General features: G+C 44.1%; 1 long non-coding RNA gene across 2 annotated transcripts; it reads left to right on the top strand.

The window, feature by feature from the left end:
• Positions 1-11,996: 11,996 nt before the first annotated feature.
• LOC140486158 (uncharacterized) lies at positions 11,997-13,976 on the top strand. Of its 2 annotated transcripts, none has more exons than XR_011962530.1 (3): positions 11,997-12,166; positions 12,750-12,887; positions 13,441-13,976. It is a non-coding gene; the product is annotated as an uncharacterized lncRNA (long non-coding RNA). The 2 variants fall into 2 exon arrangements; XR_011962531.1 differs by having other exon boundaries at positions 12,004-12,166; positions 12,755-12,887.
• The last annotated feature ends 9,444 nt before the right edge of the window (positions 13,977-23,420 follow it).

The following is a 23,420-nucleotide window of genomic DNA, read 5'->3' as shown; positions in this document are numbered from 1 at the left end:
CCAGAGGCTGTGCAGTATCCAGAGGCTCCAACCATTTCATGAAATCATGTGGGGTGAATTGAATTGGCTGAAGACTGGTATCTCTGATGCTGGGGACCACTGGAGGAGGCTGAGATGGAGGATCCAAACGGCACTTGTAGCTGAAGATAGCAAAATGTAAAAGGTAGCAAAAGATAGCATCTAGCAAAATGATGATGGCAGATGTAAATTCACTGGAGAGGAATCCTGATGGTGCCAAGGGAATATTGAACAGCAACCCTTTAAAGGGAGAAAGGCATGTCAAAATAAACTAGATTGTGCTCTTCTGTGGCTGTAGAGATAATGAGACAATGATTACACTTGCCCACATAGAGTCATAGAGATGTACAGTACAGAAACAGACCCTTTGGTCCAACCTGCCAATTCCGACCAGATATCCTAACCTAATCTAGTCCCGCCTGCCATCACCTGGCCCATACCCCTCCAAACCCTTCCTATTCATATACCCATCCAGAAGTTTTTTAAATGTTGCAATTGTACTAGCCTCCACCACTTCATCTGGCAGCTCATTCCATACACGCACCACTCTCTGTGTGAAAAAATTGCCCCTTAGGTCAGTTTTATATTTTCCCCTCTCACCCTAACCACTTACCAGTCATTATGTCCCAAACTGCAAGCAAATTGTATTATTAGTCCTTCTAGGAATGTACAAACGGAAGTTAAAACCAGCTGCAACCTCCTAGTACATGTATGTTAGTGGACTACTGTATTATGAGGGCCACACCTTGAGGATAATCATTAAACATCACTACACCACTCACTCTGATTGCCAGCCATCTTTCAGAGGAGATATGACCAAGGAATATCAGCTGACCTACCAACCCACAGTGTCTCCAAATCAGCTACTCCCTGACCGATATCATTGCTCCTGGTTTCACCCAATATAATGCCTCCAACCTCCATCTCTGCAACTGTACCCATTTGTCACCAAGACTCATGTTGTACCACTTCGCTATTGTTTGCAACATCTTCCCTCATTCACTGTTAACCATTCCATTTGCCCTACTTAACCTGATGGCACTTACTTTACATGTCCTGTGTGCTGCCTATTCGCTTGCTCAGACACCTCTCCAACTGCATTAGCACTAACGGTTGTGTCACCCACTTTTATCTCTCTTAATACTGGCTTCTGTCGCATTCCTGGCTGAAAGACAGCCTTTAATCAAGCAGAAAGAATTAAGGCAGATGGTTGCTGTACATTAGCTCCTTATCTGTTATGACACCCTGAAGCCTGAGGAGCTGACTGCCACCAAGTCCCTGGATTGGTTTCGGATACATTGTGATGAGACCCTACATCCACCCCCATCCATGCATAGGCTTTGTGTTTGTGCTAAATGGCACAGCTGAGAGACTGGGTATTGATATCTCTGGCTAAGGGGCAAGGCAGGGATGCTGTGAGCATAAAGGTAGGCTCAGGGTGAATAGGCACTTTTAGAGGAAACAAACAGCCTGAAGATATAGCCTAGTTTAGTCCTTGCTGAGTGCCTGTCCTTGAGCACACAATATCCTTGCTGCTACATTCCCATGAGTTGTTGCATTGTCCCAAAGTGCAGCACAAGATGGAGGCCCTTTGGAAAATGGGGCGATGTCACCAGATACCCACTCTGACTTCCATGTTGAGAATTCTCAGCGTCTAATTTGCTCCCAGTGGGTGTTAGAACTGGAAGGTAACATTAATGAGGTGAGATGTGCAGTTAATCAAGTTGTTAACAAGCAATAATCTCCCTTAATTGGTAACTCACCACTTTCTAGTCAGAATCACCTCGATGTCTGGAATTAAGAGATGTAGTGATTTGCTCCCACAGACAGATAGACTTCACCTGACTTCTAATGCAATTCTGCAAATTTCTATCATAGCCCACGTCACTCAGGCCCCTATAGGATTCTGCCCAGTGGTTTCATTTTCATTCTACTGTAAGAAGCTTGTTTATCTGGTGTAAATCTCCAAACAGAATGTTGTTGGAAATGTGGAGCTCCAGCTGTGTAACGTAAAGATTCCACAGTCCCAGAGGACTACTCTGTCATTAGAGAGAGAGAACAGTTGGTGGTTGAACATGAGGGTTACCTGCGCTGAGGCAAGGGATGAGCTTTGGAAGGTAGAATGTTCTTGGTGATCTCAACTGGTACAGGAATTGAAGTTCTGCTACTGCTATCACTGTTCATTGCAAACCAGCCAACCATGCTAATACACATAGACAAAGGACAGCTCAGCAGCCTCACCCTTCTGGAGTGATGTTCAATGATTGAAAAATAGCTGCCAACATTTTAATCACTCAAAACTAATTGATGGTTCAATGGGTGAGTTGTAAAAGCTTACTTGCTCTTTTTTGACAAGGTTTCACATGTTTACACTAGAACAGATGACATTTAAAATCATAGATCCCTACGATGTGGAAATAGGCCCTTCGGCCCAACAAGTCCACGCCGACCCTCCAAAGAGTAACCCACCCAGATCCATTCTGCTACATTTAACCCCTGACTAATGCACCAAACCTACACATCCCTGAACACTGGAAAATTTACCATGGCCAATTCACCTAACTAGCACATCTATGGATTGTGAGAGGAAACCTGAGCACCTGGAGGAAACACACCCAGACACATGGAGAATGTGCAAACTCCACACAGACAGTCACCCAAGGCTGGAATCAAACCTGGTTGTCTAGCGCTGTGCGGCAGCAGTGCTAACCATACAAGACAGAAATACCATGGCAGACATTTGAATTAAAAACAGAAAATGTTGAAAAACCCCTACACATCTGGTAGTAGGGGATTGAAACAGAGCTAACAGTTCGGCTTGAATGGGTCTTCTTTGGAACCAACCCTCCCTGGATTCAGTTCATCACTTCCAGGTGATATCCAAAGCAATTTCCCTTTGCAAATGCTGGAAGATTGGTCAGATTTGAACTGTACAGAAATTTCTAAGGAGCTGATTATACAAAGCTGTGGCTATCTATTCTTTATGTTATTGAGTGTGAAGATCTGTGCCCTATGAATGTATCTTAGGCTTCCAATGTATCACAGTGAATGACAGAACTGGTACCTTGTTCAGAAACTGTTCATGAGTTTCAGTAAAGACTTTGTTTTTGTAACTTACATCTCCTCAAACATGACTAGCATATCAGCGCAATTTCAGCTGCACAGTATCCACTGGAATTGGTGCTCAAGGAGAGACCATTTCAATAGTTCTTGCTCTCTGCACCCATTTCCATGGAGATGTTAGTTTTGAATTACTGGAATTCCATAAAACAAGACAAGGGCTTGGTGGTTCCTGGTTTCACCTTGACTAACTTCACTTTCACCTGGTAAGCATCAGAAGCAATTCATTGACCTGCATCTGTCATCTTTCCAATGGTCTAACATGGGTCCACTCTTCCAAGGATTAACAACCAATGTCAGACTGTTCCACATTTCTGGCTGGGACTTTTTAACACAGCCTCCTCAGAGACAAGCTTGCACTGTAGTCCTTCTTCATAGTGCAGGTTCATTTGGGTGGCGGGTGTCAGGGTATACGAGCCAACTATCTTAAAATGGCACTGGTTGCATTCTGGTCAGTCACTGTCCATGAACACTCTACAAAGCTCTGGAGCATTTATGTCACTTTTCAGCATGTCAGTGAATGAATGCGAGTGAGGTATGCAAATAACGTGTAGGCTGGGTGGGGTGACAGGAGGATAGGGTGGATGGTATCAGGACAGTATGAGGGAGAGGGTGCTGGCTGGGTGGGGTGACACGGTGGGGGGGGGCAGGGTAGGGTGTTAGGTGACAGGATGGGTCATGTTTGTAATGTTGTACGGTAGGGAAGATGATGACACGGGTAGGATGGCAAGATGGGTGCAGGACAGAGGGATGGTAGGATGGATAGGGTGTTAGGATAGCGATGTTCACTGGAGGAGGCGATGAGAGCTCTATGGAATGAAAGCATTGGGGCGGTATGGAGAGTCTGGAAATTTGGAGGGTCAAGAGGGTGTCAGAACTCAGGGTGAGGGGATTCAGCAAAGTCAGTTACATGGTTACCCACCAGTTAGACATGGTTTTTACCCGTGTAACATTGCCTCCATAAATATCCAGGGATGTATGTCAGATCTCACCCAAGTCTCCTAACTCAGAATTGGAGACAGTTGTGCAGAGTACCTGGTTTGGGAATTAGAATTTTAGACATCTTAACAATGCCAATGAAGTCAGTGCATTAGGACTTGTGAGGAGTACTGAAGCACATCTATTTGGGGCACATTTGGTCTCTAACTATCTGGAGAATGGAATATCTGGGCCTATGTGTTGTTCACTGGGAACAATTTCAATGTATAATAATCAGCTAAAGTAAAGTTCAGGTAAAGTTATTTCATTCATTCATAAACACCTGAACCACATGATTGACAGTTAGATGACTGCTTATCAGTTCAGCCAACCATTGTTTTCATTAACTCATCTGGCTGGGGATTAACGTGAATTATCAAGTTTTCATTGAATTTGCAGTCTCCCTGAGCAAACATCTAAGGTCAAATAATGGTCTAGGCCCAGCCTCCCTTGAGTTAGGAGCTGCAATCGGTAACCCAAATAAAACACAATTTATCAATCAAATCAGTCACTGAGATTATTCAAACTCAATCTCACACTGAAGAATTTCTATGAGCAGATAACTCAGTAATAGTAAGAACTAACTCAAATCAAAAGCACAGACAATGTTTTCTGACACAAATTGTTAACCGCCTGTGTATAGTAATGTGAGATGATTCCTGGGTTGATGTGGATTTGAAAATAAGATTTGTCACTGTTAAAATTATTATTGAATAGAATGGGCAAAAAAAATCTTCTGCATTCTTGAATGAAACCACATTAGAACATAGAACAGTACAGTACAATACAGGCCCTTTGGCCCTTGATGTTATGCTGGCCTTCTATTCAACTCTATGATCAGACTAGCCTACATACTCTTCATTATACTAACTTCCATGTGCCTATCAAAGAGTTGCTTAAATGTCCCTAATGTATCTGACTTTACTACCACTGCTGGCATTGCATTCCATGCACCCACCACTCTCTGAGTAAAGAACCTACCTCTGACATCTCCCTTAAACCATCCTACAAATACCTAAAAATTATGCCCCCTCGTGATAGACATTTCTGCTCTGGGAAAAAGTTTTTGGCTATCCACTCTATCTCTGCCTTTCAACATCTTGTACACCTTTACCAAGTCACCTCTCATCCTTCTTTGTTCCAATGAGAAAAGCCCTAGCTCTCTCAACTTTTCCTCATAATACATGCCCTCCAGTCCTGGTAAATCTCCATTGCACCCTCCCTAAATCATCCACATCTTTCCTATAATGACATAACCAAGACTAGAACACAATATTTCAAGTGTGGTCAAACCAGGGTTTTATAGAACTACAGCATAATCTTGCAGCTCTTAAACTCAATCCCCTTCCTAATGAAAGTTAACACACCGTATGCCTTCTTAACAAATCTATCAACTTGGGTGGCAACTTTAAGAGATCAATGGACAGAGACCCCAAGATCCCTGTTTCTCAACATTGCCACGAATCCTGCCTTTAACCCTGTATTCTGCATTCAAATTCGACCTGCCAAAATGAATGACTTCACACTTTTCCAGGTTGAACTCCATCTAACACTAATCAGCCCCATTCTGCATCCTGTCAATGTTTTATTGCAGCCTACAATAGCCCTCCACACTATCCACATCTCCACCAACCTTTGTGTCATCGGCAAACCTCCTAACCCACCTTTCCACTTCCTCATCCGAGTCATTTATAAAAATCACAAAGAGCAGAGGTCCCAGAACCGATCCCTGTGGAACACCACTGGTCACCAAGCTCCAGGCGGAATACTTTCCATCTACCACCACCCTCTGTCTCCTGTGGGCCAGCTAGTTCTGTATCCAGACAGATGGATTTCCCTATATCCCATGCCTCCTTACTTTCTGAATGAACCTATCCTAGGGGACTCCCAAAACTACCTGGACAACACCTCCTCCCAACCAGTATCCTGCAAGAGCTCCATCTCATTCTCCCAATTACTCCGCCTTCACCACATCGGCCCAGATGAGGAGACATTCCACTCACGAGCATCCCAGATATCCACCTATTTTGGAGAACACACTTTTCCTCCCTCCATCATCCAGACAGCCATCAGACACACCACCTCCATTCCCTGTTCCGACGCTCTAAACCCCCCCATCCCAACGCAATTGTCCTCACCTACCACCCTACCAGTCTCCGCATTCAACACATCATCCTCAAACACTTCTGCTAACTCCTCCACCACCAAGAACATCTTCCTCTCCCCACTCCTCTCTGCCTTCTGCAAGGACCATTCCCTCTGAAGGTCCTTGCTTCACACCCCACCACCAAACCCCCAGGTATCTTCCCCTGCAACCAGAAAAGATGCAAAACCTGCCAGTACACCACTCCCCTCACCTCATCCAGGGCCCCAAACACTCCTTCCAGGTGAGACAGAGGTTCACTGCCTCTCTTCAGTTTACATGTGCTTCTGATGTGATCTTCTCTCCATCGAGGAGACCAAACGTAAACCTAGGGAATGGCTCATTGAGCATCTCAGCTGGGCCCACAGAGGCCAACCGGACCTCCCAGTCATGCCCAACCACTCCCTTTCTGAAATGACCATCCTTGGCCTCCTCCATTGCCAAAACAAAGCACGGCGCCTACTGGAGGAACAATACCTCATCTTCCACCTGGGAGCCTACAGCCCAGAGGACTCAACACTGAGCTCTCCAATTTCAAATAACCTCCCTCGTCATCCCCTGACTCCCTTCCCAGCCCATCCCATCCCATTCCCTTCCATGGCTCCCTGCCACCAACCGGATTCATTCCTCCCATTGACCAACCAGGTCGTACCCTCCACCTATCTCCACTTCACCACCCTGTCCCCCACCTCCCCCTTTATCTGCAGCTCCCCCCACACCCAACCCCAGTCCTGAAGAAGGGTTACATCCAAAACATGAACTTCTCCACCTCCTAATGCTGCCTGGCTTGCTGTGTTCTTCTAGTCTCCTGTCTGTCTACTCTGGATTCCAGCATCTGCAGTTGTTTTTTTGTCTTGAACCTTATTAAATGCTTTGCTAAAATTCATGTACACCATATCCACTGCTCTACCTACATCATGCTTTGTCATACCCTCAAAGAAGTCAGTAAGATTTGTGAGGCATGACCTGCCCCTCACAAAGCCATGTTGACTATTTCTAATCAAACTATGGTTTTCCAAGTAATCATAAATTCTGTCTCTCAGAATGCTCTCCAATACTCCAATTTCACAGACGTAAGACTGATTGGTCTATAATTCCCAGGATTATCCCTATTCCCTTTCTTGGTCAAGGTAATAATATCTGCCACCCTTCAATCATCTGACACTACTCCAGTGGACAGTGAGGATGCAACGATCATCGCCAAAGGCACAGCAATCTCTTCCCTCACTTCCTGTAGTACCCTTAGGTATATGTTTTTCAAAGTTTTCAGCACATCCTCCTTCCTAACATCAACATATTCTAGCATAACAGTCTGTCCTCAGAAATGTCAAGTTCCCTCTCAGTAGTAAATGCTGAAACAAAGTAGTCATTAAAGATATTCCCTACTTCCTCTGATTCCAGGTGCAAGTTCCCTCCACTATCCCTGATTGGCCCTACCCTCACTCTGGCCTTCCTCTTGTTCCTCACATAAGTGTAGAACGCCTTAGGGTTTTCCTTAATCCTACCCACAAAAGCTTTTCCGGGCCCCCTTCTTGTTCTCCTAAGTCCATTCTTCAGTTCCTTCCTGGTTACCTTGTAACCCTCTAAAGTTCTGTCTGATTCTTGCCTCCTCAACCTTAAGTAAGCTTCCTTCTTCCTCTTGACTAGATGTTTCACATCCCCTGTCACTCAAGGTTCTTTCAACTTACCATCCCTTCCTTTCCTTAATGGGACAAACCTGTCCAGCACTGTCAGCAAGTGCTTCCCAAACAACCTCCACATTTCTGTTGTGCATTTCCCTGAGAACATCTGTTTCCAAACTAGGCACCCCAGTTCCTGCCTAATAGCATTGAAATTACCCCTTCCCCAATTAAATACTTTCCTATACTATCTGGTCCTATCCCTCTCCATGAGTATAGTTAAGGTCAGGGAGTTGTGATCACTACCACCGAAGTGGTCTCCCACCTAGAGATCTGCCACCTGGCATGGTTCATTGCCAAGCACCAAATCCAATATGGCCTTCCCCCCTAGTCTGCCTATCCACATATTGCATTAGGAACTCTTCCTGGACACACCTGACAAAAACTGTTCCATCCAAACTATTTGAACAAAGTAGGTTCCAATCAATATTAAAAGGAAGTTAAAGTTACCCACATCAACAACCCTGTTACGTCTACACATTTCCAAAATCTGCCTCCCAATCTGCTCCTCAGTGTCTCTGTTGGCATTGGGAAGCCTGTAGAAAACTCCCAATAAAGTGACTGCTCCTTTTCTGTCTCTGACTTCTACCCATACTGACTCTGTAGATAAACCCCCCTCGACCATATCCCTTTCTGCACCTGTGGTACTATCCCTGATTAGCAATGCCACTCCTCCACCTCTTTTATCTTCCCTTCTATTCCATTTGAACCATGTAAACCCTGGAACACCCAACACCCATTCCTCCCTCTGTGATATCCAAGTCTCCGTAATGACCACAATGTCATAATCATAGAGATTATGGAAACAGACCTTTTGGTCCAACCCGTCCATGCCGACCAGATATCCCAACCCAATCTAGTCCCACCTGCCAGCACCCGGCCCATATCCCTCCAAACCCTTCCTATTCATATACCCATCCAAATGCCTCTTAAATGTTGCAATTGTACCAGCCTCCACCACATCCTCTGGCAGCTCATTCCATATATGTACCACCCGCTGTGTGAAAAAGTTGCCCCTTAGGTCTCTTTTATATCTTTCCCTCCTCACCCTAAATCTATGTCCTCTAGTTCTGGATTCCCCCACCCCAGGGAAGAGACTTTGTCTATTTATCCTATCCATGCCCCTCATAGTTTTGTAAACCTCTATAAGGTAACCCCTCAGCCATGTTCCTGACATGACTCCTGAGATGCTGGCATATAAATCTGCACTCTTTTTTTTCCCATTAGGATTGATTAAACAATGAGACAAAGTGGTTAAAACAAACATTAAGTCATTGAGTCATACAACATGGAAACAATTTGTCCATGCTGACCAGGGATCTAAACTTAACTAGTCCCATTTGCCTGCATTTGGGCCATATCCCTCTAAACCTTTCTATCCATGTACCTGTACCTGTCTTTTAAATGTTTTAATTATACGCACCTCTAACAATTCATCTGGCAGCTCATTCCATAAATGCACCACCCTCTTTTTGAAAGAGTTGCCCCTCAGGTTCCTTTCTAAATTTTTCTTCCTCACCTTAAAACTATATCCTCTAGTTTATAACTCCCCAACCCTGAGGAAAATACCTTGTCTATTCACCTTAACTAATCCCCTCATGATTTTATAACTCTCTACAAGGTCAACCACCAGCCTCCCTGCACTTCAAGGAAAAAATCTCAGCCTAACCATCCTTCCTTATAACTTAAACTTTGCAGTGTCAGTCACATCCTTGTAAATCTTTTTTGCACCCTTTCCAGTTTAATAACATCCTTCCTATAGCAGATTACCAGAATTGTATGTAGTACTCCAAATGTGGCCTTACCAATGTCTTGTACAGCTGTCACATGGCACGCTAACTCCTGTTCTCAGTGATTTGGTTGATGAAAGCAAGCATGCTAAATGCCTTCTTCACCATCCTGTCTACACATGACACCACTTTCAATGAACTATGTCCCTGTACCCAATGGTCTGTGCTGGACAAGACTCCCCAAGACCCTACCATTCACTGTGTAAGTCCTCACCTGTCTGTTTTGATTTTGTCCACCCCATGCCAAATCTGGCAACTCTGCATCTTGAGTTATTTTTATTCTTGAAATTTCCAATAATTATCAAAACAATAAATGCACCAATGGAACTAATGATTTAGAGCTCGAGGGTGTGATCTGTGTGGGTGAATGTTTTGGCAGTCTGGCTCTACCACACTCCAAGGACAATAGAGTAGGACAAAGCCAATGTGCTATGTCTGAGGCTTCCCATGAACAATGGATATCACAGGCACTGGAGTGCTCACAGTGGAAATAATCATGGAGAATGGCTGATCTTGATTACGGAATGATATCTACACAGGGCCATGAGTTTCTGACGTTGTCCTCATACATCTGAACACGTTAACTCAAATGTTCTTTTAGTTATTGCAAAAATATACTTTATTCATAAAAAATCTTTACATCCATGTATAGATAATAAAGCTGTGCAGAGCTATATTCTCTTTACTTACAGAGAATAAATTAAGCCTTGACATTCACCATTCTCTATATTAACAATCAACCTCTTGACATTTAGCTGAGCTGTTAGCAGGGCCCAGTACTGAATGGACCACCGTTATTCTTTGGCAGAAGGATCTTACATGGTGGTCTTCGCCCACTGTGCCTTGGCAGTGGCTGCCCCAATGTTTAGCGTGTCCCTCAGCACATAGTCCTGGACCTTGAAATGCACCAGTCTGCAACACTCAGTTGGGGTCAACTCTTTTAATTGGAAGGGGCAGGCCAAAAAGCATCTTTTACTGAGTTGGTGATCCTCCAGGCATAGTTGATGTTTGTCTTGGTGTGCATCCAGGGAACAGAGTGTAGAGCATGGAGTCCCACGTCACAGAGCTGCTTGGGACGAACCTCGACAAACACCACTGCATTCATCTCCAGATGTCCATTACATAGGCCCATTCCAGAAGGAAGTGTGTGACATTCTTGGCCCCTGCACAGCCGCTTCGAGGGCAGAGTGTGGTGTCGCAGAGAGTCCAGGAATGCATAAGGATCTTGCAGAGCTCTTCTCACCACCAGCCAAGTGATGCCTTGGTGCTTGTTTGAAAGTCCTGGCGATGAGGCATTCTGCCAAATGACTTTGGGAATCTTCCCAGGAAACTGCTTGACACGATCTGCCCTATCCTTTTCCCAAAGGGTCTTGAGGTCGCTACGTACTGACCACTTCCTGATGGACTTGTGGTCAAAGGTGCTTTCCTTCACAAATTTCTCCATTAAGGAGAGGTGATACAGAATAATCCAACTATTGTCCTGTGGCAGCGAGGCCAGCTCCATCCTTCACAACACCGGGGACAGGGAGAACCTCAGTATGTAGTGACATTTGGTGCCTGCGTACCGAGGCTCTGTGCATAACTTGATGCAGCCACATACAAAGGTGGGCCATCGGGGTGAGGGTAGCATTGAGTAATTCAAACCACAGATCTTTGGGCACATGGGGGCTGACATCCATGAGCCAGTGGGATCCTGCCCGCAGGATCTGATTCCCCTTGCACATCATTCAGATGTAATGATTGATATTCATGATGTGGAGGCCCTGGTGTTGGACTGGGGTGGACAAAGTTAAAAAAATCACACAACACCAGATTATAGCCCAACAGGTTTATTTGGAAGCAGAAAGGTAGTGCTTCCAAATAAACCTGTTGGATTATAACCTGGAGTTGTGTGGTCTTAACTTTGTGATTGCTATTGTGAATGAGCTTTCAGTTGGCTGCTTATTGTTTGCACCTGGATAAAAAGTAAAGGGAGTGTGGGGCACTTATTTACTTTATTGCGGTTCTTTGGCACTGGGACCAGCCTGCTGTGTCCCTCAGGCTGCAACTGGAAGATAGGTAGGGGAGTCTCGTGATTGCTTGAAAGCATAATGAAGACGGAAGTCGATCCTGGAGTGCTTTCTGCTGACTGTATCAAACCGATCTCGCTTGAGGTCGCTCTTGGTAAAATCTGCAGTTAGAGTGCAGTGGAGGGAAACCGTTCGCAAAGAAAAAACGCCCTCACAATCCCCGCCCACTGCAACAAACGGGAAACACCCAGTTCCAAATGGCTTGGATTGAATGAAGAAGAAAGGCGATGGACAAAGACTGGGTGGAGAAGGCAGCGTCTGACGTGCTGCGATTTGCATAAGCGCCGATATAACAACTCCGGCGCGCAGCCAACGCTCCTCAGTCCAGAGTGAGCACCGCTAAAGTCTGTGTTGAATTATAGACGGACGGTAAGCGATTATTTTGTAATTCAAGCAGTTTGCACAACCTTAAATGTCCTAGCGAAGAAGTGGGATAGTGCGATTGTTACATTTAACTTTAACTTTTAAGAAAAAAAATCCTCCTCTCTCACTTACTTCTGTTGAGGCTGGAGTTGGAAGAAATTGTTTTGCGAACAATGTGTTCCGAGCTTGGGGGAGGGGGGTGGCAGTGGTTGCTGGGGCTGCGAGGATTTATTGCGAAGATTTAACACGAAGGGAATATTCCGTAATGGAGTTTCTGCATTCGTTGAGGGTGGGTGGAAGAAGGCAGAACACCTAAATAATAGGAGGAATCTCCTGTTGTGTTGGGACGTAGTGTGTGTGCGCAGCGTTTTAAGACACGCAGTGATGGTTTACTCGAAACTGGGAAATGTTCATCTTCTGTCGGCGCATAGTGACTGGCCCCTAATCGTAAGTGAATGTCAGTTTGACTTCTGGCTCTTGCGTCCAGGTTTCGACGACCGTGACTTTTTTTTTAACAGTAAGCTACAGTAAACTGTGGGCATCGGGGAGGTGCACCTGAATTGATACATTTCTCTTGTAAATGTTCTAGTGCAGGTAGTTGGGACAATGGCTGATGAGAAACCCAAGGAACTTGAGGAAGGCTTGCAGCAGGAGATCACTTCATTCTCGAAGACTAAACTTAGAGAAACACAGACCAAAGTTATGATGACCTTGCCAGACACAGCCAGTAAGTGCAGTTCGCTCTAATTGCAGAAGGCACTTTTTTTTTGTGCTCAGTGTGCATGAGGCGGATGTGGTCTTTAAGACAGAGCCTGGACGGGAAGGGGAGAACGCATTTTCGACCTTCCATAGCGCATAAACAATTCTGTAAATGCAGTGACTTGGTTAGAGTTGCATATGATTCATTTAGACATTTTTAATTGTGTACAGACTTTTTTTTATTATTCAGCGACATAATTGCACATTTTTGGGGAGGAATTGAATTTATTTTACGTTCCTGATCTGTTGTTATCTCGCTCTAATGTATCTTCCAGTTTTAGACTTTATTTAAAGAGCAAGCAGCATTGCGCTTGTGTTAACTTAAACTCTTCCTCTGCGTGAGATGAACTGATTGCTTTTTAAACTATTAGGGGTGAATTGTTTTGTGGTTAGGTGTAGATCAGCACGTTTCGTGTGGTGAGTGAAACATTAAATTGGCTGTACGGTCTAGAGACTGGAATATGTGGACACTTCAACTGAATTGTAATCTAATTTTTTATCTTTCTGCTTTTTTTTCTTAGTAATTGAAGCAGAAAAACAGGCGGAAAAAGAAGCTGCAGAACAAAAGTGACCTTTCTTTGCTGATTTTTTTTTTGCACTGTACATTCCACAAGCATTGCCTTCTAGCCATGTATTTCCTTTTCAAAAAAAACTTTGGATATTGAGTGAACTGGTTGGCTCCTACTGTCATCAATCTCCCTCCTATTCCCATTTATCCTTTCTACCCCAAAATCTATCTTCTCCCACTTGCTGCCCCCTTTTCTCTTTTTTGGAAAGAGGGCAGGGGCAGCAGGGAAAACTTAACTACTGACCGTATGGCTGGCTTAGTACTTCTGATGGCACTAAGAGCTTGCATGTCTCAAGAGGTGCCTGGAAAAGACTGCAGGAACCTTTAATAACCAAATGCAGTGAATGGAGTGACGATGTCAAGGACCTATGTTCAGTTCAATCGAATCAACTATGTAGAGTGCCATTTTGTTAAGTCTCTTGGCATGCACGGTAACTGGTTTTTTTTGTTTTTGTTTTGATATGCAAATAAACAAACATTTGAAATTTATTCCAGAGTTTGTTTTTTCTTTAAACATGGACTTGTGTGACCAGTCACTAAATTCTATTCTAAGAAACTTAAGGCCTGATGTGAAGCTGTGTCTCTGACATCAAAATGCAATGACCGATACGTGCAACACATCTGACACAGTATTTGGAGAGAGCTGAAAATGTGTTGCTGGAAAAGTGCAGCTGGTCAGGCAGCATCCAAGGAGCAGGAGAATCGATGTTTCGGGCATGAGCCCTTCTTCAGGAAGGGTTGGAGAGAAATAGCTAAACATATTTTGGGGGGGGGGGGGAGGAATTCTGCAGTAGTGTCCTGTTATGGGTGAATCAATAGATTGGCCACAAGTGAGTATGCTTGGTGATGTATGAAAATCACCCAACTTGTTTGAATGTGATGTAGTAAATCTAATAATCCAGTTACTTCACTCTGAAGCAACAGCAAATTTAAAAAGCTATTAAATTTAGAAAATATGTTAGTAAACTTAAGCTGCTGATGACTTTTTGATTCAAAAATCCATATTGTACTAACTGAGCACTAGTTAGAACTTTTGTTAGGGAGTTATCTAGTCAAGCTAATTTCATGGGTCATAAGTGCAAAGTACTAAAGTTTCTCAATCTTGACATTTGAGCAAATGGGTACAGTGTGGAAATCAAGGAAAAACTAAAAAATATTCATCAGGTAAAGTGATGGTAACAGCCAGAGTTGACATGCTTTGACTTAATAATCAAAGCATTATGCTTGCTTTCAGAAGCACTTGCTTAATTTGTAAAATTTAACTCAACATTACATGATCTCTGAATGTCCTCCAATTCTATTCAAAGTATTATTCATTAAATGTAGGCTTTCTTGCTCTCTAAGATTTTTAATGTGACACTAACAGCATCCCAAGTGCCTTATTATAATTTGCTGATTTTGTATCTGATTTACTTGAACTTTATAGATGTAGCACTCCCAGCCAGTGAATGCTTTGGTTAAAAGTTGCCTATTATTTTGAACATAGGTGTGAGCTAAATATCATGGTTGGTAATATAATTCAACTCCTCCATGCCATTAGTCAATCTTTCAAGCTGAGTTTTGGAACAAATTGTAGTCCTGCTCTCTCGGAAGCTGTGAACTTGTCTTGGGGACGCAGTAGTATTTCCTTTTAAATGCACTGCTTTAAACAAATGTTGGATATCTGAGCCTATCTTCCAGAGGATATGCAAGTATGTGGGTCTGTTGTTCAAAGGTAGAGATCCTAGTGTAGCAGTAATGTTAATGGCACCCTGTCTGTGGTTATCTCCTACAACAAATTTAGTTATTGATCTGAAAGTATGATTTTTGTTTTTCAAATTCTGGCTAGGGGAAAAGGAACAGTAGTGGTGGAACTATCAGATGGAGACAATAGGAGAGCCCACAGAAGTCTGTAGACCCAACAAGACCAATCAACCACAAGCATTGAGATATATTTATGTTTCCCTTGGGTAAGATGTGTCATTTCCTATAATAAATGTGCAATCCACTTGCACTGCATTTGCAACAATTATTACTATGGCCTTCTATCATTTTGCTTGCATGTTACTGAGACCTTGACTGGCTATATCAATATCACTTACTAGTTGTGGATTAAAAGTAGCCTGAGTGCTAGAAAACCCTGGAGCTGATCTCTAAGAGACAATAGATGGTGAGGTTAACCTGAGAGGCTCTGTGGCGAAGTTGAGAAGGTGGGACCTGTGTGGTAACCTTCATTGGTTGTAGATTCTGCTTGTACTGAGTGAGTAATTGATGCTGGAGGCAGAAGTTTAATTCCAGATCCGTGGTCGGAGGAAAAAATAGATTGTGCACTTCAGGGCCCCAAGGTAGTTGGCTTTCCCCAAATATAATGCCGCATTGACTGCAGACACATCATGCTGCAGTGAACAAATCCCCTATTGACAAATTGAAAGGGTTCTGTTTCATTAGTGGGTATGTGTTGTATGATTACAAGCAGCCCTTAATTCATGTCTATGTCTGCTTCCCTGGCAGCTGCATGATGCTTTTAACTTGTGGTCCTTTTATCTTCCCTCCTTTGCCCCTTAAGTCAAGCAAGATAAAGGCAGTTTGAAAGCAAAGACTGCACATTTGACTCCTCTCAAAAACCTACTTCCAAATTCTCTACTGTGCTACACATTCAAAACGCCACAAATATACTATTTTTATCATTTTGAATGAATGCACAATTCATTTAAAATCAAGCTTCTATATACTTGTATCTTTAGAAAATGGATGAACAGAATCATCATTGGCCATTTATTTTCCAGCTCCATATAATGCAATTGGAATTCTGCTATTACAGCATTTGTCTTCAAAAAGAGCTTTTCTTTAACATGTTTTCCTGCATCAAAATAGCTATTTCCAAGAAATATGACCTAGTATGGAATTTCATTCAAGTGGCTTTGGACTAAACAGATTTTATTTCAACCAAATATGACCAAGCCCATTACTCTATCCATTATCCATGAGCACTTGAACAGACACACTCTACCAGGCAACACTAGTTAATGATCAGGAATGAGAGCCTGGATAGATTTATCAGCACCCTAGCCCAGTGACACTAAGGACAATTGTAACATTGCTCATCATCATCAGTTAAGGTTACTTAATTCAAGAGAGGGCAAAACCTTCAACATTTCTGCCCTCTGTAAATAGTGTGATGAGTCATCTTGTGGATCATACTGAATATAACCATTAGGCCGAGCAGATATTGAAGGTCGTTAGACTAGCTTCGCTGCTGGGAGATTAATTCTAAGCACACTTGCAGCTACCAGAATATGTTAGAATGCTGCTCTGGCTGACATAGAAAGATAGAACCTTAGCTTGTTTTAACTAGCTAAAATACCTATTATATCTTTGGTCAGTCAGATTCTGTAAAATGACACAATATAAATGATTGCAGGAGAGGATGTTAATCACAAGGTGCTTGCAAATTTCAGTTATTTTGGTTCTGTGATGTCCTTGTGATAAAGTACCACTTCCTCAACAACCCTACTTCCTTAGCAACCAAAGGCAGAAAGTAAGATTCTAATACAGACATCAAAGTAACTCATTGATTTGTCAGTCAAGTGAGTTCCTTGCACAAATAACTTAGGTGGCTTGAAAAGAATTGCTTGTGCATTTATCACAATTCTCAGAAGGTCTTGCATTTACCACAAGATACTATATTTCTATATTTGGTAATATAGCAGTATCTGGCAGAAAAGGATTATGGCCATCACACTAATAATAAATACAAATAGGTAATGATTATCCTAGCCTGCTGGACACACTTTCCTCATTCCTAACGAAGGGCTTATGCCCGAAATGTCGATTCTCCTGCTCCTTGGATGCTGCCTGACCTGCTGCGCTTTTCCAGCAACACATTTTCAGCCCTGATCTCCAGCATCTGCAGTCCTCACTTTCTCCTCAATGAAAAAACAATATACTGCATCAGACTGATTTTCACAGTGCTTAAAAAGTTCTACTGTCTTGTTATCTTTTAATCACAAAGATTATTTTTGTGGAGGAGTGACAGCTTGGGTTAAAAGAATTCCTTGTTCTTAATGTTGTCATCATTTAAAATGTCTAGCATCGTATAAAAATGTTTAAAGATGGCCTTTGGGAGATCTTGTGGGACTCTGGGTAGCATCCCTACTGAAGCTTTGGTTTCAAGCCCCACTTCTGCACAAAACAGATTGGTTATCAAACTGCAAACCTTTCCAACACTGATTGCCGGTGGCAAGAGCAGAAGACTTTCCGAGTCAATTATGCTGATTTGTCCTTTGAACTCCTGGGACATGCTGGTGATCTGTTCCAGGATTAAATAGCTACAGAGACAGACATGAGTTTGTATTTTGTCTGCCTCTTGTCAAGACTTTGAACTGCAAGGATATTCTGTCTTCAACATGTATGAGGTGAGGGATGCCATGGACGTCCCTGCTGATTACACTTGCAGGAAGTGCACCCATCTCCAGCTCCTCCAAGACCGTGTTAGGGAACTGGAGCTGGAGTTGGATGAACTTCGGATCATTCGGGAGGCAGAGGGGGTCATAGATCGGAGCTATAGGGAAGTAGTAACTCCAAAGATGGCAGATAGATGGGTGACAGTGAGGGGGACTGGGAGGAAGCAGCCAGTGCAGGGACCCCCTGTGGTCGTTCCCCTCAAGAACAAGTATACCGTTTTGGATACTTGTGGGGGGGACGACTTACCAGGGGTAAGTAACGGGGCTCAGGCCTCTGGCACGGAGCCTGTCCCCGCTACTCAGAAGGGAAGGGTGGAGAAGAGCAGAGCAATAATAATTGGGGACTCGATAGTTCGGGGCACAGATAGGCGGTTTTGTGGGAACGAGAGAGACTCACGTTTGGTATGTTGCCTCCCAGGTGCAAGGGTACGTGATGTCTCTGATCGTGTTTTCCGGGTCCTTAAGGGGGAGGGGGAGCAACCTGAAGTCGTGGTCCATATTGGCACCAATGACATAGGTAGGAGGAGTGCTGAGGATGTTAGACAGGCTTTTAGGGAGCTAGGTTGGAAGCTCAGAGTTAGAACGAACAGAGTTGTTGTCTCTGGTTTGTTACCCGTGCCACGTGATAGAGAGTCGAGGAATAGGGAGAGAGAAGAGTTAAATGCGTGGCTACAGGGATGGTGCAGGAGGGAGGGATTTCGGTACTTGGATAACTGGGGTTCTTTCTGGGGAAGGTGGGACCTCTATAAACAGGATGGTCTGCACCTGAACCTGAGGGGCACCAGTATCCTTGGGGGGAGGTTTGCTAGTGCTCTTGGGGGGGGTTTAAACTAACTCTGCAGGGGCATGGGAACCCAGACTGTAGCTGTAGGGTGCAGGACCTGGAGTGTATGGAGGTTAGGAATATGGCATCAATCTTAAAGGAGGGTGCCTGTAAACAGAAGAGTGGCTTGAAGTGTGTATACTTTAATGCCAGAAGTATACGAAATAAGGTAGGTGAACTCGCAGCGTGGGTTGGTACCTGGGACTTCGATGTTGTGGCTATTACGGAGACGTGGCTAGATCAGGGACAGGATTGGCTGTTGCAGGTTCCAGGGTTTAAATGTTTTAGTAGGGTCAGAGGTGGGGGCAAAAGAGGGGGGGGTGTGGCTTTGCTTGTCAAAGATAGTATTACAGCGGTGGAAAGGAAGATGGACGAAGATTTGCCATCTGAGGTAGTTTGGGTTGAGGTTAGGAATAGGAGAGGTGAGGTCACCCTGTTAGGAGTCTTTTACAGGCCTCCTAATAGTCCTAGAATCGTTGAAGAAAGGATTGCGAAGATGATTCAGGAGAAGAGTGACAGTAATAGGGTGATTGTTATGGGAGACTTTAACTTTCCTGATATTGATTGGGAAAGCTATAGCTCAAGTTCGTTAGATGGGTCAGTGTTTGTGCAATGTGTGCAGGAGAGTTTCCTGACACAATATGTAGATAAGCCAACAAGAGGTGAGGCCATACTGGATTTGGTTCTGGGTAACGAACCAGGCCAGGTATTAGAACTAGAGGTAGGTGAGCACTTTGGGGACAGTGACCACAATTCGGTGATTTTTACTCTAGTGATGGAGAGGGATAAGTGTGTACTACAGGGCAAGAGTTATAGCTGGGGGCAGGGAAATTATGATGCGTTGAGGCATGACTTAGGATGTGTGGATTGGAAAAGTAGATTCCAAGGCAAGAGCGTAATTGATATGTGGAACTTGTTCAAGGAGCAACTATTGAGTGTCGTTGATAAGTACGTACCTATCAGGCAGGGAGGAAAGGGTCGTGTGAGGGAGCCGTGGTTTAATAAGGAGTTGGAATCCCTTGTTAAATGGAAGAGGGCGGCCTTTGTAAAGATGAGGCGTGAAGGTTCAATAGGGGCGATTGAGAGTTATAAGGTAGCCCGGAAGGACCTGAAGAGAGAGCTAAGAGCAGCAAGGAGGGGACATGAAAGGTGCTTAGTTGGTAGGATTAGGGAAAACCCTAAGGCTTTCTATAGGTATGTTAGGAATAAAAGAATGACTAGGGAAGGAATAGGTCCAATCAAGGATAGTAATGGGAAGTTGCGTGTGGAGGCTGAAGAGATTGGGGAGGCGCTGAATGAATACTTTTCGTCAGTATTCACTCAGGAACAGGACATTGTTGTCGATATGAATACTGAGGCACGAATAAGTAGAATGGATGGCTTTGAGATATGTAGAGAAGAGGTGTTGGAAATTCTGGCAAGGGTGAAAATAGATAAGTCCCCTGGGCCTGATGGCATTTATCCCAGGATTCTCTGGGAAGCAAGGGAGGAGATTGCAGAGCCATTGGCCTTGATTTTTGTGTCCTCTTTGTCGACAGGAGTAGTGCCAGAGGACTGGAGGCTAGCAAACGTGGTTCCCTTGTTCAAGAAGGGGAGTAGGGATAATCCTAGTAACTATAGGCCAGTGAGTCTCACTTCTGTTGTGGGCAAAGTCTTAGAGAGAATTGTAAGGGATAGGATTTATGCACATCTGGATAAGAATGATGTGATCAAGGATAGTCAGCATGGTTTTGTGAAGGGCAGGTCGTGTCTCACAAACCTTATTGAATTCTTTGAGAAGGTGACTAAGGAGGTAGATGAGGGGAAAGCGGTAGATGTGGTATATATGGATTTTAGTAAGGCGTTTGATAAGGTCCCCCATGGTAGGCTACTGCAGAAAATACAGAGATATGGCATTGAGGGTGAGTTGGAGGTTTGGATTAGGAATTGGCTCTCTGGAAGAAGACAGAGGGTAGTAGTTGATGGCAAAGGTTCATCTTGGAGTGCCGTCACTAGCGGTGTTCCGCAAGGATCTGTTTTGGGACCATTGCTGTTTGTCATTTTTATAAATGACCTGGAGGAAGGGTTAGAAGGTTGGGTGAGCAAGTTTGCGGATGATACGAAAGTCGGAGGAGTTGTAGACAGTGAGGAAGGATATGGCAGGTTACAGCGGGATATAGAGAAGCTGCAGAGCTGGGCAGAAAGGTGGCAAATGGAGTTCAATGTAGCTAAGTGTGAAGTGATTCACTTTGGTAAGAGTAATAAAAAGATGGATTACTGTGCTAATGGTAGACTACTTGGTAGTGTGGAAGAGCAGAGGGATCTTGGTGTCCATGTACACAGATCTCTGAAAGTTGCCACCCAGGTAAATAGTGCAGTGAAGAAGGCATATGGCGTACTGGCTTTTATTGGTAGAGGAATTGAGTTCCGGAGTCCTGAGGTCATGCTGCAGTTGTATAAGACTCTGGTGCGGCCGCATCTGGAATATTGTGTGCAGTTTTGGTCGCCATACTATAGGAAGGATGTGGAGGCACTGGAACGGGTGCAGAGGAAGTTTACCAGGATGTTGCCTGGTATGGTAGGAAAATCCTATGAGGAAAGGCTGAGGCACTTGGGGTTGTTTTCATTGGAGAAAAGAAGGTTTAGGGGTGATTTGATAGAGGTGTACAAGATGATTAGGGGGTTAGATAGGGTTGACAGTGAGAACCTTTTTCCACGTATGGAGTCAGCTATTACAAGGGGGCATAGCTTTAAATTAAGGGGGGGTAGATATAGGACTGATGTTAGGGGTAGGTTCTTCACTCAGCGAGTCGTAAGTTCATGGAATGCCCTGCCAGTAGCAGTAGTGGACTCTCCCTCTTTATGGGTATTTAAGCGGGCATTGGATAGGTATATGGAGGATAGTGGGTTAGTGTAGGTTAGGTGGGCTTTGATCGGCGCAACATCGAGGGCTGAAGGGCCTGTACTGCGCTGTATTCTTCTATGTTCTATGTTCTATGTACAAAAGCTAGGGTTACTTCTCAAGCTTAACAATGTGGTGTCATATCTCGGAACACCTCAAAACACTTCAACTCCAGGGTATCAATGTGGACTTCAACAGTTTCCTCATTTCCCCTTCCCCACCTCACTCCAGTTCCAAACTTCCAGCTCAGCACTGTCCCCATGACTTGTCCTACCTGTCTATCATCTTTTCCACCTATCCACTCCACCCTCCTTCCTGACCTATCACCTTCATCCCCTCCCCCACTCACCTATTGTACTCTATGCTACTTCCTCCCCACCCCCACCCTCCTCTCATTTATCTCTCAACCCTTCAGGCACTCTGCCTGTATTCCTGATGAAGAGCTTTTGCCCAAAATGTTGATTTTACTGCTCCTCGGATGCTGCCTGAACTGCTGTGCTTTTCTAGCACCACTAATCCAGAATCTGGTTTCCAGCATCTGCAGTCATTGTTTTTACCTGGTGTCATATCTAGGCAAGAATTAACACCAGGTTTGTCAAATAGTGTTACAATATGCTTACAGTTAGCACTGCTGCCTCGCAGCGCCGGAGACCCGGGTTCAATTCCCGCCTCAGGCGACTGACTGCGTGGAGTTTGCACGTTCTCCCCGTGTCTGCGTGGGTTTCCTCCGGGTGCTCCGGTTTCCTCCCACAGTCCAAAGATGTGCAGGTCAGGTGAATTGGCCTTGCTAAATTGCCCGTAGTGTTAGGTAAGGGGTAGATGTAGATGTAGGGGTATGGGTGGGTTACGCTTCGGCGGGGCGGTGTGGACTTGTTGGGCCGGAGGGCCTGTTTCCACACTGTAAGTAATCTAAAAAAAAAGATATAACATTAGCAATATTTTCATGGAAGTCATTGTGGAGTACTCCTCCTGGCTCCATCGAGAACACCTACGATCTCATGATCTTTGCTACCTAGAAGGACAAGGCTAGTGGATACATGGAAACATCACCCCCTACAAATCACACACCATCCTGACTTGAAACTGTATCACTATTCCTTCACTGAAACTGGGTCAAAATTCTGGAACTTCTTTCCTAACTGCACTTTAATTACAGCTCAAGGATTCCAATGGCACAAAGAGTGCAGTTCACCATTGTCTTTTTAAGAACAATTTGTGACCCACGTCTGACAAATGGAGCAAAATATTCCAAGGTTCTCCATGAAAGGAAGAGGTGACTAGTGGAATAGTTAACACAAAGGGGATAGCACTGAAAGTATAGTGGGATTAGTTTAATTTGGGATTATGTTTGGCTTGGACTGGTTGGACTGAATGGTCTGTTTCCGTACACTTTTGAATGTTTGGACAGGGAGAGCTAACTTAAGCCATTTCATTCCTAAGCCTTTCACACACGTCATGAGTACTATATCAGCTTTTCAACATCCGTTTAGAAGGTGATTTGATCAACATCTGCATTAGTATCACCTTGGAGAAAGTGAGGACTGCAGATGCTGGGGACCAGAGTTGAAAAGTGTGGTGCTGGAAAAACACAGCAGGCCAGGCAGCATCCGAGGAGTAGGAGAATCGATGTTTTGGGCATAAGCCCTTCTTCAATCAACATGACTGGATACAAAACCAATCTAAACTGAGAAAACCATTCACAAATTACTCCAAGACCTGTTGTGAGTTGCTGAAAGTGTAGACCTTACTGAGTGTTCTGCCTGCTGACAATCCGTTGCTGAGGTTTT

Source organism: Chiloscyllium punctatum, chromosome 15, assembly GCF_047496795.1.
Source record: "Chiloscyllium punctatum isolate Juve2018m chromosome 15, sChiPun1.3, whole genome shotgun sequence".
Classification (NCBI taxonomy): domain Eukaryota; kingdom Metazoa; phylum Chordata; class Chondrichthyes; order Orectolobiformes; family Hemiscylliidae; genus Chiloscyllium; species Chiloscyllium punctatum.
The sequence above is the reverse complement of the archived record's forward strand: the minus strand, read 5'-3'. Positions and strand labels throughout refer to the sequence as shown.